Source organism: Nannospalax galili, unplaced genomic scaffold (genome assembly GCF_000622305.1).
Source record: "Nannospalax galili isolate Female #2095 unplaced genomic scaffold, S.galili_v1.0 scaffold578, whole genome shotgun sequence".
Taxonomy (NCBI): Eukaryota; Metazoa; Chordata; class Mammalia; order Rodentia; family Spalacidae; genus Nannospalax; species Nannospalax galili.
The window spans coordinates 2,004,213-2,013,584 of record NW_008342282.1 but is presented as its reverse complement, the minus strand read 5'-3'; positions in this window follow the sequence as shown (position 1 = coordinate 2,013,584).

The window sequence follows — 9,372 nt, the reverse complement described above, 5'->3', positions numbered from 1 at the left end:
GAAGATGCTATGAAAGTGCCAAGAGAAAACATCAATGGAGGATCCACACCACCTTCAGGACCAAATAACCACATCAATGGCCAGCACAGCATACATCATTGGTGCAGTAGTGGCACTCTTATCTTGGGGACAATCAACAGCTATCTAATTTGACTAAATGGCCACTTGCAGGGAGGAAACTCAAGTGTGGTAATGTATACATAACCTAATACACATGGCTGGAGTATCCATAGCTCTTAGAGAAAACCCCAAGACTGTCAAATCACTAGACGAATGTGATTTCTTACTATGGTCAAAATATGTATCCTTATATTTTCAGACAAATATCCCAGTTACCACTCTTCCAAGAATCTTATTTTGCACAAGAGACTATTACTAAGTACCACAACTGCTCACACATGGACATTGTCTATGAATATCCAGGTCTAAGTGACACATCTACAGTGTAACCTCTACACCTAAGGTTCATGGAACATAGAACAGGGATAATGATGAGGACACTAATGAATCTCTCAGTTCTCAACAATGAAGCTTCCTCATGCAACAGAGGGCCAGGAACACAAAAAGCCAGAAATAGCCAAAACGTAGAAATCAAAAGTCTGCTGAATGATGGTTCTTAGACAGGATCCCTTTATTAAACTTCACCCATCCAAGACTCAGGGACATTGTGGGAGAGGGGCCAGAAACATTGTAAGAGCCAGAGAGGAGGTGCATGACCATATGGAAACAGAGTCCTACAAGGTCCTGGGAGCTTGCTCATATGACACCATGGCACTGGTATCAGAGTACACATTGTTTAATACTTAAATCTCTTTCTATTTTCACCTAAGTGAATACGATCCTTTCCTTTCTCTCTGGGAGAAATTAAAACCACAGCCTTGTGAATGTTGGGCAAACTCTTTCCCAGCAAGCTATAGCCCTAGCATTTAATATATCAAAAATTACTTGCTTAGAATCCAAATGCCATAGTCATTTTTTCCTATCTGTAACATATACACAATTTTAAAGTTTGAGGCCAGCCTGTCTACATAGTGAGTTCCAGGAAAACTGGAGCTACAGGGAGATCCTGTCTCAAAAAGACAAAAAAAGAAAAAAAAAATGTAATTCTTCTGTCTTGGTATCTGTTGCCTCTTTTCTAATATCGCTTTATGCATTGCAATGACATTTTCTCAGTTTTATTTCATAGATCTTTCAATCATTTTAGTGTTGCTTCATTCTACCAGAAATTCTATCTTTAATTACCTTGAGCGTGCCCTATTCTTTCTGTTCCTCTCTGCAACAATGTCAGTCTTTTCACAGTATGTGCTAATCATCTGTCTTTTAATGACACTATTATGTTATCACTTATTTTTAAATAAACTATAAATTTATATTAAATATTTGCTTTTACCATTGCTCTTAGCTATGCTTCCTTAGTTCTTCAATACATTCTTTCTCAGCTTTACGTATTCTCTGAAAAAGTAAAGGAGATTCTCCTTGACTCTTCATTTAGGTAAATATTCTTTGAACATTTTAGTTAAAACAAAAGTTTGGTTAGTGGTTAACTTTTTGAAACGTTGGGGAGGTCACAGATTGGATTTGGGCAAAGCAATATCCCTCCTGTGTGAGTCTCACATTGCTATTTTTGTTAAACATCTTATAGCTTGGAAGTGGCACTGTTTTGCACTGGGTGGTGAAGTTTTCTAATATATTTGGCTAATTTGACGAGAGAATAAGTGAGCGAAAATGACTTTGTGTTTGGTGTAATAGCCCAGGTGACTGTTTGCCTCCTCTGATCTCTAGCTGCCTGTCATGGGACTGTCATTCGGAACTGGGGTGAGCTGTCCCATTCTTATAGCACATCAGGTGCAGATGATTTTACTAACCAGAGGATGGGGTGAGTCTTAGGATGTTTTATTAGAACTTTTCTACTTAGTCCCTCTAAATTTGCTCTCTCAAAAAGAACTGAGGATTTATCCATTTTCTTCTAATTTGGTTGCTAATTTTGTCATATTTGGTCAAAAATGTTCAATGTCTTATGCTAATTTGAGATATTCCCAAATTTTATTAAAGTTAAAATATGACATGCTGAAGAACATATGCTTAAGATTAATATAAATTGCATATTTTTCTTAGATACTGAAAACTTTTAGTGTGTCTAAGATAGAGGAATTAGCTAGAAATACTACAATAATAAATTCCAACATACATTTCTCTGACTGGCCAAAAGTTGTAGGAGTTTTAATTCTTAAATTGATTAAGTGCACACCAAACTTTACATGCCGTTATATGCATACCTACCTGATTTTGAAAGTGATTTAACACATATTTCATAGCATGCTTTCCTATCAGATCTTCACTTCAAATAGATGAATGAATTTTGGAAAATAAAATCCAGTTTAATTTGTTTACATAGCACTTGTCAGGTAAGAAGCATGTTAAGATAAGGCCAAAAGTCACAGACAAATTGGCCCAGTGTGGCTCATAAGAGGTAGACCCAGCCTATATACTGTTTTCTACTTTCACATTCAATTTAAGTCTCAGCACGTTGAAAAGTATAAGAGGTCCAAGAGCACTTGGAGCAATTACTAATTTATAGCAATTTATTATCAAATCTATCATGTTGAAAATGTATTTTAGAATTTTAAATTATAGATATTTGCTTGAAAGGGTTGATGCTCAATATATTGTTTCCTTTAATTTATTGATTAGAAAATGATATCTTAAAAATATTCCATAATATTCCACTTAAGGTAGCTACAAAAATTTAAATAATTAAGAATAACCTTAATCAATGATGAGATACCTGTACTTTGATAAATATAAATACAATGAAAGAAATTGAAGAGGAAGAAAACTTAATGGAGAGAAGAAGAAAAATAAATGGAAAGATAACTTTATATTTATGGAGCAGAAGAATTGATATTACTACAATTCTACATTTTTCACAGTGACAAAACAAACTTTTAACTCACACGGAGACACAGAAATCCTTGAAGACATGAAACTGTCTTGAGAAGAAAAATGTTAGGAGGCATTACAAAGATCTGTGTTCAAAATTACTGTAAGGACATGGCAAAGAAAATAGCTTGTTATTGGCACAAAAATACACATTCCCCCAAAACAGAAATGTAACCACAGAGGTAACTAATAAATCCAGAACTGTTTAAAGTACTACAGATAGATAGATGATAGATAGATGATGATAGACAGATAAGTAGGTAAAGGATAGATAGATGATAGATAGATGATAGATATATGATAGATAGATAGATGATAGATAGATAGATGATAGATGATGATAGATGATAGATAGATGATAGATGATAGATAGATATAGATAGATAGATAGATAGATAGATAGATGATGATAGATAGATAGATAGATAGATGATAGATAGATAAATGGATGATAAATTCAGATAAGATTATCCTTTTTGATATAAGATGCTGGGAAAATTGCAAATCCACATGCAGAAGAAAGAAACTATATCCCCATCTTTAAAAAAAAAATAAAGTTAATCTTGGAGGTGGTCAAGTGAAGGCCAAGGGAAGAAAATTTTAAAAAATAATATATGTAATAGAGTACATGAAATTGGCAAGGGTATTAAGAGGATGTAGAGAGGGGAGGAGGTCTAAATATTGTCATATATGTTGTATGAAATGCCCCAAAATTCAATAAAAATCAAATAATTGATTCTGAAATGAACTGTGGAAAAATTTCAAGAAAATATGAAGAAGTATTTTAGAATGTCATAATTAGGCAACGAGAATTTTTTTAAAAAAACCTTAAAACACAGGAAACAAAATCAAAATTTGACCAAGAAGGTTTGCAGATGGCTCAGTAGGAAAAGGGCTTGCCTGATGATCTCAATTCAATTTCCTAAACCCACATTGGAGATGAAGAGAATTGTTTCCTGAAACTTTTTCTATGACCTCTACACACATAACTTTGCACACATGTGTCCACACAGGTACATACACACACAAAATAATATGAAAACAGTTTAAAAATGGATTAGCTGATACTAAATGGCTTTTTCATAATAAAGTAAGCAATCAACAGAGTGAAGGAACATTTACAGAACGTGAAACTGCGTATCTTCAAATTCTACACATGATACACAGTTAATCCAGAATATTAGAAACACAGTAACAGAAAAAAAAATTTGCAAAATGAGCAAAAGAGCTAAACAGATAGAAGACATGCGAGTAACCAGTAGACATATTTTTTTCTTTAAGTTCACAATCATTGCAAGGAAAATGAAAATTGAAATCACGAGATTTTTAATGCCCATTAATTCTAGTAAGAATGGGTATTAATAGAAATATAAATTACAGGAAGTACTGTCAAGGATACAGAAATTAGAGAAAACTTACAAATTGTTCATAGGAATATGTTAGTGCATTCATCAGGGATGACAGACAGTATCAGATCCTCAAAAATTTTAAAAGGGGAAGTGAGGTGCTCAACAGAGAAGCCACTGCCAAGCTAGCTTGACCATCTGAGTTAGTTCTCTAGAACCCAAGAAAGAGCAAACCAATTAACACAACTTGCTCTCTGATCCTTATGCATGCACCATGGCACAAGGATTACCCTCCCCCTACAGCCACACAAAATAGTAATAATTAATAAAATAAATGCAACGATTAAAAGTGGAACCATCATGTCAATAATACTGACATTATTTCCACGAACAATGAAATCAATCTGTTGAAGCACTATCCTATTTCTACCACTCTGATACTGTTGTGCATTGGAGTTTGCTGGGCACTCTGGAGGAGTTCTAGTTCTTGTGTCCTGGAATAAGGAGTTGGACAGAAGTGTACAGAGACTAGCAGGAGCTGGCACATTTCACAGGAAGAATGATCCACTTCCTAATAAGAGGAAGAGGCCAGGGGGAAGAATGTTTGGAAGCTCAATGGTCACAGTGTATATAGAGCCTCAGTGACCACACTGAACAAAGAATGGTGGCTTCGACATCACAATTAATGAGTTTTAGGGATCCGTTGCACAGCATGAACTTTCTGCTGTTTCATAGTTTGTAATGATGACAGGTCATCTTCAGACATGTTGGAGTGCCTCTGTGTCTGGGTCAGTGCTCTACTCAGTAGAAAACTAAGGTATAATGCTATCATGTTTTATTATAGTTTTTGCATAGTTTGGTTTAATTAATTGCATAGTAAGCTCATACAGAAAAGTAAGAATATTGGAATTCAATAGACAAAGGAAAAAAAAAAGAAAATGCTGCCCCTCTGTCTGTCAATCTTGTTAACAAGGTACAATACTCCGATTTTCCAGCTGACTTCCTTTTCAATGGATTTGATGGTGATGGGTATAATGCTATGCATCCCTCTGGGACCTAACTTGACTGCTCTTGGCTCCATCTTCACATCCTTGAACTGACTTGAATTAAATGTGTTCTCAAAACCAAAATGATTAGGAAACATAGTGTAAGTCATTTGAGATGTTCATCGTAACTACCTATCAGTAATTTCTAAATACCTCTTCTTCTAAGCCAGGAATTGGCAACGGGGACATTCCATTTGTTCATAACCCAAGATGGCTAATTTTTATAAAAGTATACTTTTAAAATTTGTCATATGAGAGGTTGAGACTTTCTCAGTGATTCCTCAAAAATATTTGAAATGCATGAATGTTTGATAGTTCTTCTTTTCTCTTGAAGGCCAAGTGGTGTCAAACAGAAGTTACAGAAATCACTTTTGTTCAGGTTAATTTTCACTACTAGCTTGCAGCATTATTAGTTTAAAATGTAATAATATTTATTATTATCATATAGGCCAAAGATTGAGTTAGTTTCTTTTAAGTGGGCTCAAATAGTTTGAACCTATGAAGATAATCAAACTACCCAACAATGTTCTGAAGTGTTCCTATCAATAGACACTGCAGAAGACAGAGGGTTAAAAGTAAAGTGTAAGCCAGTACATGCAATCATATACCACATTCATACAGGGAAACTGACATTTCTACTTTTTCCTTTCCTAGTTAATACTAATTTCTGAAATAAGTCATAGTCAATTCAGATCATGTCTGTTTGCCATTGTGACACAAGAATGTAACTATCCTGTGGATGTTACTTATCACGATATGTGAGAAATGGCATTCAGTTCTACATACACCTTTTAAATTCAATGTTATTATTTATAGCTAGAAAACTATACAAATACAAAATTGTTTGTAAGAGACCAAGAAACTCTGGCATATGAAATTAAAAAAAAAATTAAGCTATACATTTTTCTTTCTGGTAGATTCTATTAAATGTAAGCAGGCTTTGCAAGGGAAATTTCACTCGATTCTTGGTAAAGAAATTATAAACATTTGTGATGCATGCACCAAAGTCTCATAACTTAATACTGTATATTTTTGTACTTAACTTTTTTCTTCTTATTCAGCCTTCAATACTTCCATTCCCCTCTAAATTTGGGGGAACTTGATTCTTCCATTTTGTCACAACCTGGGTCCAGTAAGCATGTCACTAGCTAAACCAAAGTCATCTATTTTAAGTTCTCTCTTCTGTGGGTAAGAGTGAAATCAAACCCTCAGCACTGTGACTTTGTGCTTCCCTGCTGACCTTGCCCTGAGCATTTTCTAGCTTTGGTTCACCTTTTCCATTTATATATATGCACCATTTACACACATGGACTTGGAAACCATTCTAGACAGTCTTTCTACTTCATGATTCAAAGCAGCTAATTTAAAAAAGTAAGAAATCTTGTAAAAAACTTTGTAAACTAAAACCAATGAAAGCATTTGCAAGCCAATAAAGAGAGATGAGATTGTTTTGCAGGATTGATGGCCAGTGCGTCCCTTTCAGAATCAATGAGCAAGTTAAATAATGGGAAAATGGTCTTTGGTATTCAGCATACCTGTGTTTAAATTCTGGCTTTACAATATATCCTGGGAGAGGTTAGAAAAGTTGATTAACTTTGTGGTATTTTATACATTCTCATCTGTGAAATGATGTAAAAATTTCTACTTTAATTTATTTACTCTAAAAATGAAAACTAACCTGGGCAGGGTGGCATTTCCCTTTAGTCTGAGTACTCAGGAGGCAGAGGCAGGAGGATCTTTGTGAGATGGAGGCCAGCCTGCTCTACAAAGGGTGTTCCAGGGCTACAGGGAAATACTATCTCAAAATGACTGATCACTACTTGGTGAGGGAGAGTAGGCCATACCAATGATCTCTAGACAGGCTAACACCAGTGGATGGTTTTGTACCAAAGGACATCTTTGTACAAGAGTTTGACTGAATAGGACTTAACCTGTATAAGGGAATACATACGTGAGGTTCAGAGTGGTGGTGGGAATGGGGGGACGTGAATGAGAGAGGGGGCCTAAATTTAATTAAGGACTGTTGCATGAAATGTACAAAAGCTCAAAGAAAAAAATAATTTTTTGGTTTTTTTGAGACAGGGTCTTCCTGTAGCCCCAGCTGTCCTGGAACTCACTATGTAGACCAGGCTGGCCTTGAACTCACAGAGATCTACCTGACTCTGCCTCCCGAGTGCTGGGGTTAAAGGCATGCACCACCATGCCCAGTGAAATTTTTTAATCCAAAATAAATAAAATATAAAAACTAAAAAACAGTAGTTCCTATGTGCTATATGAGCTAAACATCAAACAGCAACTCTGACTTTAATTTTTACAATTGATATAAACTAAATGCTTTTTTCTGTTGCCATAGTTTTCTGAAGGCTGGGTTGTATTTATAAGAATGAGACTCATATGCAATGTGTGTAGAATTCCCCTTTGATTCCTAGGATTTAAATATTGTTCATATCTTGTTCTATTCCTTAGTTCTGGGTTAACAGAAGGAGTTGAAGGAAATGGCATATAGCAGAATTTCACTCTATTGTGGCACCTTCTTAGGAGTTAGGACCCGGCACAACTGTGTGTCAAACTGAGCATTCATGCTTTTTGTTGCTGTTATACAGCAGTAACTGAGCCCAGTGTTCCAGTGTTGTGCCCTCATCTCCCTGTGCCGTGATGCCTCTTTGGGGTTCAGAAGTGCATGGGAACATTATTATTTCTGGTTCATATCTCATTTGCTCTGCATTGTCGCCCAGTGATTCATCTGGCCTCCAACTCTTCTTTGGGGTCTATTTCACCCTCTGCATAGTTGCATTAGGTTATTTCTGCCCCTTGTGTAATGATTTGTATTTTTACAGCTTAAATCTCAGTTTCATCATTTCCTTCCAATACTTCTAATGCCTCTAGGTTCTTTATTAAATATTATCTCCCTGTCTTCCCCTGTGTAGGAAACAACATCCAAGCTCAAACCATCCACAAATAAAAATGTGCTGCTTATTGTCTTCTTGTGGAACATTCACAAGAATGTTGCATATAAATGATCTGAAAAATTCCAACTCGAAATATCCATTTTGATTTCTAAGAACCTAAATATTTGTGTGCATTGTTTTATTTGCTTAAGATCACAGACCCAATGTAAATATATTTAACCAGACATATTTATGCTAATTAGAATATATTAAATTATGAATTAAGTTAATGCCTAAGACATTATAGAGTTACTTTTTTGTTTTTGTTTTGTTTTAATCACTAGAGCCTTCTTTCCAACATTGAGTATAGGTCTAAAGAAAATCTCTGAAAAGACTGGTTTCTCTTTTGGTTAGATATTGACATTTAATAATTTTACTATGATACTTCTCTGAGGACGTTTTAACTAAACGTTGTTTCAGTGCAATTTATGTGTGAGTCTGGGTTCAGTTGTGAGTAGCAAAATAATTTGTATTTGATAAATTACAGTTAACTATCAATATGCCAGAAATACAAATACATTGGTTGAAATATTTGAAAAATAATCTCAACTGTCAGCTAGTTCTCTTCAGGGCCCTGCAGGAAGCGATGCAGAGGAGAAGGGGGCACATTCCCAGGTTCAATCTGTGTGGCATTAACAGGCATTCATCTGCCCCCTGAGAACAACTTCAGTCAGTCTCCATAAATGCAAAATCCACAAAACGGAATATACTTCATGAGTGTAGGAACTGACTTCAAAACTATCTACCTCAGCCTCTTATTTTTGCAGATGAAGGAAAAGATGTCCCAGAAAGATTAATGTAGAGGAGCAAGGTCACTCACCAGGGACAGTGTCTGCTTCACATTACTGTTATGGACATTGCCAACTCTTCAAACTTAGTTTCTTTCTCTTAACCTTTGGGCTCATGCTTTTATAATTTTTGCTTTAGAAAAAAATTACAATAGGCTAAATGCACTGAAAACTTGTTAAATTAACACTAATTTAAAATTACATGCTTGGAAAATGATTTTCCTATCTACACGATCTTGAAGATTTATTTTACATGTTATTTACTTTTATTTTTAATTTGATACAAAAGTCATAGTTTTAGCAT